Source organism: Gossypium arboreum, chromosome 10 (assembly GCF_025698485.1).
Source record: "Gossypium arboreum isolate Shixiya-1 chromosome 10, ASM2569848v2, whole genome shotgun sequence".
Classification (NCBI taxonomy): domain Eukaryota; kingdom Viridiplantae; phylum Streptophyta; class Magnoliopsida; order Malvales; family Malvaceae; genus Gossypium; species Gossypium arboreum.
In genome coordinates this window covers 20,166,714-20,173,063 of record NC_069079.1, presented here as the reverse complement: position 1 = coordinate 20,173,063, position 6,350 = coordinate 20,166,714, and the positions used below count along the sequence as shown (strand labels likewise).

The following is a 6,350-nucleotide window of genomic DNA, read 5'->3' as shown; positions in this document are numbered from 1 at the left end:
ACCTCCTCACACGGGTATACCACACGACCGTGTCAATTTGGCAGGCTCGAACGCAGCCTAAAGCAATCGAACACGGGCATGTGCCACAGGCTGGTCCCTGCCGAGCCCAAGTTGAGTCCAATTCGGAAAAAGCTAATTTTGAGGGCTTTTAGGCATTCCAAAGCCTATAAATACACCCTAGAGGAGGAAGAAAAAGAAGACGGAGAATGGGGTAAGGAATTACCCCAAGGAAGCTGATTGATCTATCTCAGAAGCCGGATTCATCATCAAGACTGAAGATCTCTCCTCAATTTCCCTTCAGAAGTTTCGAGTTTTCTTTATGTTTTGTATTCTTTATTCTTTCAGAGATGTTTTCTTATTTAGTTATGAACTAAATCCCCTAAATACCTAAGGAGAATGAAACCTAAGACGAATCTTGTTATTATTTTCTGAATCCTATGATAAATATTTAACTTGTTCTTAATTCTTGTTTTGATATCCCAGGATACTGATTCAAGACATGCTCTTATTTAGAGGAGAAATAGACCCTGTCTAAGAGTACTTTTGTCATAATTAAGTAGAGTTGATTGCGCGCCTAGAAATAGGGTGACAAGATTTTGTCGGATTAGGGTGAAACCTAATAAGGGGATCCATAGATCGAGTTAATGCAACCCTAGAGTGTTAATTAGAGAAAAGTATCGGTTATTCAATTTAGGGATTAAACGTTATTAATCTTGAATAGGGATAAAACATAACTTAGGGATCTCTACGGAACAAGTTGAATGAGTAAATCGCCCGGTTCAGAGCCAGAATAACAAGTAAAGTCTAGGTGGATTTTTCCTTAGGTATTGTCTTAAGTCAATCGATTTTCCCAAAAGCAATTCCCCAATTCTTTTCTCTGTGCGTTCTTAGTTTAGATAATTAGTTAATTAAAATAAAAGCCCCTTTTATTCCTAGGCTAGATAATAAAAAGACAGTCATTACTAGTACTTTTAGTTCCTTTGGGTTCGACAATCCGGTCTTGCTAAAACTATGTTCGATAGGTACACTTGCCTACATCGCGATAATAGTTAGTTCAAGAACAAGTAATTATAAATATTTAAAATCTATCACGAAACCTCGCAATCAAGTTTTTGGCGCCGTTGCCAGGGTACTAAGATATTAGGAACGCTCAATTTTTATTATTTTAGCCATTTATTTTTCTTGCAATTTAATTTAATTTTTTTATTATTATTTATTAATTTACTTATTCTTTCTCTTGGTAGGTTTTTATAGTTTATGATTAGAAGAAACCTGTCGAGACTATTACTTTTTGATGAAGAAATCGATCGTACAGTTCGTAGAAATCAAAGAGAGATATGACGCAGCTTACGATACATAGAGAACGAGCAAGAAAACGATACTCAACCCCCAACCAAAGAGATGGCTGAAAACCAAGGCAATCAACTACCTCCTGCAATTGCGACTAATCAAAATCCTGCTCCACGCACTATGTATGATTATGCTAAACATTCTTTAATAGGAACGGAATCTAGCATAGCTAGACCGGCTGTAGCTGCAAATACTTTTGAACTAAAACCTAACACAATTCAAATGATACAACAGTTTGTTCAGTTTGATGGTTTGCAGGATGAAGATCCCAATGCTCACTTAGCAAACTTTCTAGAATTTTGCGATACATTTAAAATCAATGGTGTTTCTGATGATGCCCTTCATCTTCGGTTATTTCCTTTTTCACTGGGAAACAAAGCTGAACAGTGGTTGAACTCGTTACCATGAGGGTCAATTACTACTTGGGAACAAATGACCGAAAAATTTTTACTAAAATATTTTTCGCCGGCTAAAACGGCTAAATTACATAATGATATCTCTTGTTTTGTGCAGATGGATTTAGAAACACTTTACGATGCATGGCAGAGATACAAGGATTTTCTGAGAAGGTGCCCTCACCGTGGGTTACCGCTTTGGCTTCAAGTACAAACATTCCACAATGGTCTGAATCATTCGACTCGGCAAATGGTTGATACAGCTGCTGGCGGAACCATCAACAATAAAACACCGGAAGATGCTTATGAGTTTATAGAGGAGATGTCACTGAATAACTATCAGTGGCAAGTTATGAGGACAAAGCCAACGAAAACAGTAGGTGTTTTTAACGTCGACTCAGTTGCTATGCTGTCAAATCAGGTAGAACTTCTCAATGAAAAGATTGATGGTTTACTTGGTTTTATGCAGGTACATCCAGTAATGAGGTGTGACTCAAGTGGAAGAGGTGTGCATACAGAATATCAATCCTTCAATCCCACAACCGAAGAGGAACAAGTCAACTATATGGGTAACAATAACTTTAGATCTCAAAATAACCCATACAGTAATACTTATAATGCAGGTTGGAAGAACCACCCAAATTTCTCCTCTGGTGGTCAAGGAAATCAAAAGCCACAAAAGCCTCAGGGTTTTCAACAGCCACCTTATCAACAAGAGAAGAAACTGAACCTTGAGGAGATGCTCTCTAAATTCATATCAGTGTTAGAAACCCGTTTCCAAAATACTGAGACAGCACTTAAAAATCAACAAGCATCGATCTAAGGACTCGAGACTCAGATAGGCCAGCTATCCAAACTAATCTCCGAATGATAACAAGGTAGCTTAACAAGTAATACTGAACCTAATTCAAGGGAACACCTCAACACAATTTGTACTCAAGATAAGTAAGGATTCATTGCGCCTGAACCATAACCGAGGCAAGAAACTGTGGTAAGCAAAGGTCAAGGTGAGGTAGATCAAAATACAAACAAATCGATAAATGTCGAATATAAACCACGTGTGCCATACCCCAACGCGACAAGGAAAGACTGCTCAGATGAACAATTTGGTAAATTCCTTAAACTCTTAAAAAAATTACATATTAACTTACCATTTATTGAAGCCCTTTCGCAGATGCCAAATGCAATGAAATTTTTAAAAGAGCTTTTAGTAAATAAGCGGAAGTTGGATGAAGCGTCACATGTCGAGCTAAATACAGTCTGCTCAGCTATTCTACAGAATAAGCTACCCCACAAATTGAAAGATCCAGGGAGTTTTACAATTCCTTGTTCAATTGGTAGTTTAGATATAAGTCATGCATTAGCTGATTTAGGGGCTAGTATTAACATCATGCCTTACAAAATGCTTAGGCAACTAGGTCTTGGGAAACCTAAACAAACTAGGATGAGCATTCAGTTGGCAAATAAAACTATAAGATTCCCTAGGGGTATTATTGAAGATGTGATCGTGAAAATAGATAAGTTCATATTCCCTATTGATTTCGTTGTTCTAGACATAGAGGAGGATAATAACACCCCTTTGATTTTAGGAATGCCCTTTTTAGCAACTGCTAAAACAATTATTGATGTTGGCACAGGTGAGCTTACACTTCGTGTAGGAGACGAAACAATTACCCTTCAAGCTCGTAATTCTGGCATCACATCGAACATTGAAGGCAATAGTCCACACCAATCTACTAAAACTAACAATATGACTTTGCAAAAATTAAGCTTCAAAGAAGTTCACAAGCCATGTTCCAAAAATGATAGAAGACATATTCATGAAGAACAAAGACTACGGATAGAGGAGCTAGACGAATGGCGAGCACACAAACCGAGAACACATGATAAACTGAAACTATTCCAAAACAAGCCCGATACCTCTCCTAATCAACTTAAGGTTGGAGATAACGTCTTACTAGATGCCGCAGATCCCCACATTGTCACTACCACACCGAATAAGGAAATCCCTCTTAAGGTACTCAGTATTTTTCCATTCGGTACGGTGGTGGTGAGATTACCCCAAGTTCGGCACTTTTAAGGTAAACAACACCCGATTAAAACCCTATTTTGATGAGATTAATAGCAGGAATAAGGAGTATAAACTCTTCGAACCATCCTGACCATTCACTAGAGAGGTAAGTCGAGCTTAAACTATAAATAAGCACTTCTCGAGAAGCAACTCGAGCACTAACATATTTTGATTTCTTTATTTTTAATTTCTAACACTATAAATCATTAACTTTATTTTTGAGTTGCAAAGTTTTTCAGCACACACGGCCAGGCACACGGGCGTGCCTAAAGCCGTGGCCAAATAGGGGAAGAGACACGACTGTGCGATATGGTTGTGTGGAAACAGGACATGATTTCCTCAAAACACAGGATGCGATAAATCTCTATGGCCGTGCGACATGGCCGTGGGTGAACTTGATAGGTGAACACGGGCGTGGGAATGGAGAAACACGGGTGTGCCAGGGGCAAGGCTTGATTCTGTTTCTTCGACACGGGCGTGAGACACGCCCATGCCGTTAAGCCGTGGACAACAATACACGAGTGTGGTACCCTAACATACGAGCGTGGGAGAAGCGAACAAAGCTAGGCACGACCGTGCGACATGGCCGTGTTCCACACACGCCCAAGACACACGGGCGTGGAATAGTAGCCAGGCACGACCTAAATCGTAAAATTCAAAAAACACGGGCTCACCTTCAGAGTACACGGGCATGGCCCTAGGCCGTGTGGCCCTCCCCTATATAAGCAAACCACTGTTTATCTTCTTCACTGTCCCTAATGAACCTCTACAACCACCGGAGTATCCTCCTTCATTCTCGAACCGATCACTCTCCAAAACTCTAAGTTCAAAGAATTCATCATACAAAAAGTTTCACTTCTCTCCCTATCTTATTTTTATACTCTAATATCTATCTTTGTACATTGAGGGCAATGTACATCTTAAGTGTTGGGAGTATTTATTTCATTATTGGAAAAATCCCTGAATAATCATCTTATTCTCTTGAAAAACTCTCATATCATATTTAGGATAAATTTTGATTGGTTTATGATTTTGATTGATATATCTTGAATTAAAACATAGGGATTTATGCATTAACTATTTAAACTTTAAGACATTAGAGAATCAAGCATGATAAGTTGATTTTTAAGAATTTAAAATTATAGGTTGTTTTCGCAAGTCTAGGTATTACTTTGAACTGGAATTCACGAGTCTAAACATCAAAAAGCCATAATTTTTGTGAGATTTTTCAACCTTTTTAGCATCTATTCATCCTTTCATGCTCACTTTTATTATTTCTTTGAGTGCGTCAGTATTGAACTATTGTTCTAGAACTTGCTTGATTATGCATGTCGAGACCACACCATTTGATTTGATATGTCAAAATGATTAAGGCACTTAGGATTAATCCACTCATGCCATGAAAAGCCTACCTCCACGATTAACCCCTAGTAAACCCCCTTGAGCCTAACAAACCATTCCTTGTATTACCCTTAATATTAACCATTAGCCCATTATTGTTGAAATCCCCCAAATTAATTTGATCCCGATTTTTGTCGAGATCTGAGTTGGAAAAGTTGCTTAGCTATGTTTTTCTTCTTTATTTAACTTGTTCTAAAAAAAATAAAAATAAAAATAAACAAGAAAAAAATAAAAAAACTATGTATACATATTAGTAATTCCATATTTTGAGAAGAAGCTCTGTTATACGCAAGTGAAGATTAACTCTTTTTCTAGTTAGGCAATCTTTCAATTCAATCTCGATTCTAACCCTTTCTTTCAGCTTACACCCCCTAACCAAGCCGCACTACAACCATCTAAAAACCTTTTGATTGATGTATCATTTTAAATTATAGTGGTAGAGATTTGATTTTCATGCAAGCCTATGGTAATGACTTTTCATTATTGACTATTGAGTGCTTCATTTATTGTCCTTAAACACCTCGGGTGATTTGAGTGAATCTTTAGTGAGGATGTGAAACTTTATGATATTCTGAATCAAAGGTAATTACTTAGATGCGGAGAGACACCTATGTTTGCATGATTAAATACTCAACTTGGAATGTTTGAAACTTTTATGTTCTTTTAGTTGAATTCTCAATCTATGATTACCTATGGATTATTTTGAGATATTATCGATAAGAATTATAAGTTGAGAAGAATTTATTTTGATTATGAGTTGAGAATTTTTCTTGAGGACAAGCAAATGCTTAAGTGTGGAGGTATTTGATAAACCGTAATTGATACATATTTTTACCCCATATTTAATGCATTTTTATGGATGATTTCCTATTAGAATTGGTGAATTTGATGCTCTTAATGCTTTAATTTCATGTTTTATACTTAAGAGAGCATAGGAGAGTGAAAGGAACGAGAATTGGGCCAAAAACGGAGAAAATGGGCCAAAGTACGAAATCAACACAGCCTGGACCTCCTCACACTGGCATACCACACGGCCGTGTCAATTTGGCAAGCTCGAACACGGCCTGAAGCAATCGAACACGGGCGTGTGCCACGGGCGTGTCCCTGCCGAGCCCAAGTTAAGTCCAATTCGG

At 37.8% G+C, this 6,350-nt stretch overlaps 1 non-coding gene across 1 annotated transcript; it reads right to left on the bottom strand.

The window, feature by feature from the left end:
- Positions 1-1,831: 1,831 nt before the first annotated feature.
- LOC128283151 (small nucleolar RNA R71) lies at positions 1,832-1,937 on the bottom strand. The gene has a single exon (XR_008273492.1). It is a non-coding gene; the product is annotated as a small nucleolar RNA R71 (small nucleolar RNA).
- Positions 1,938-6,350: the final 4,413 nt, after the last annotated feature.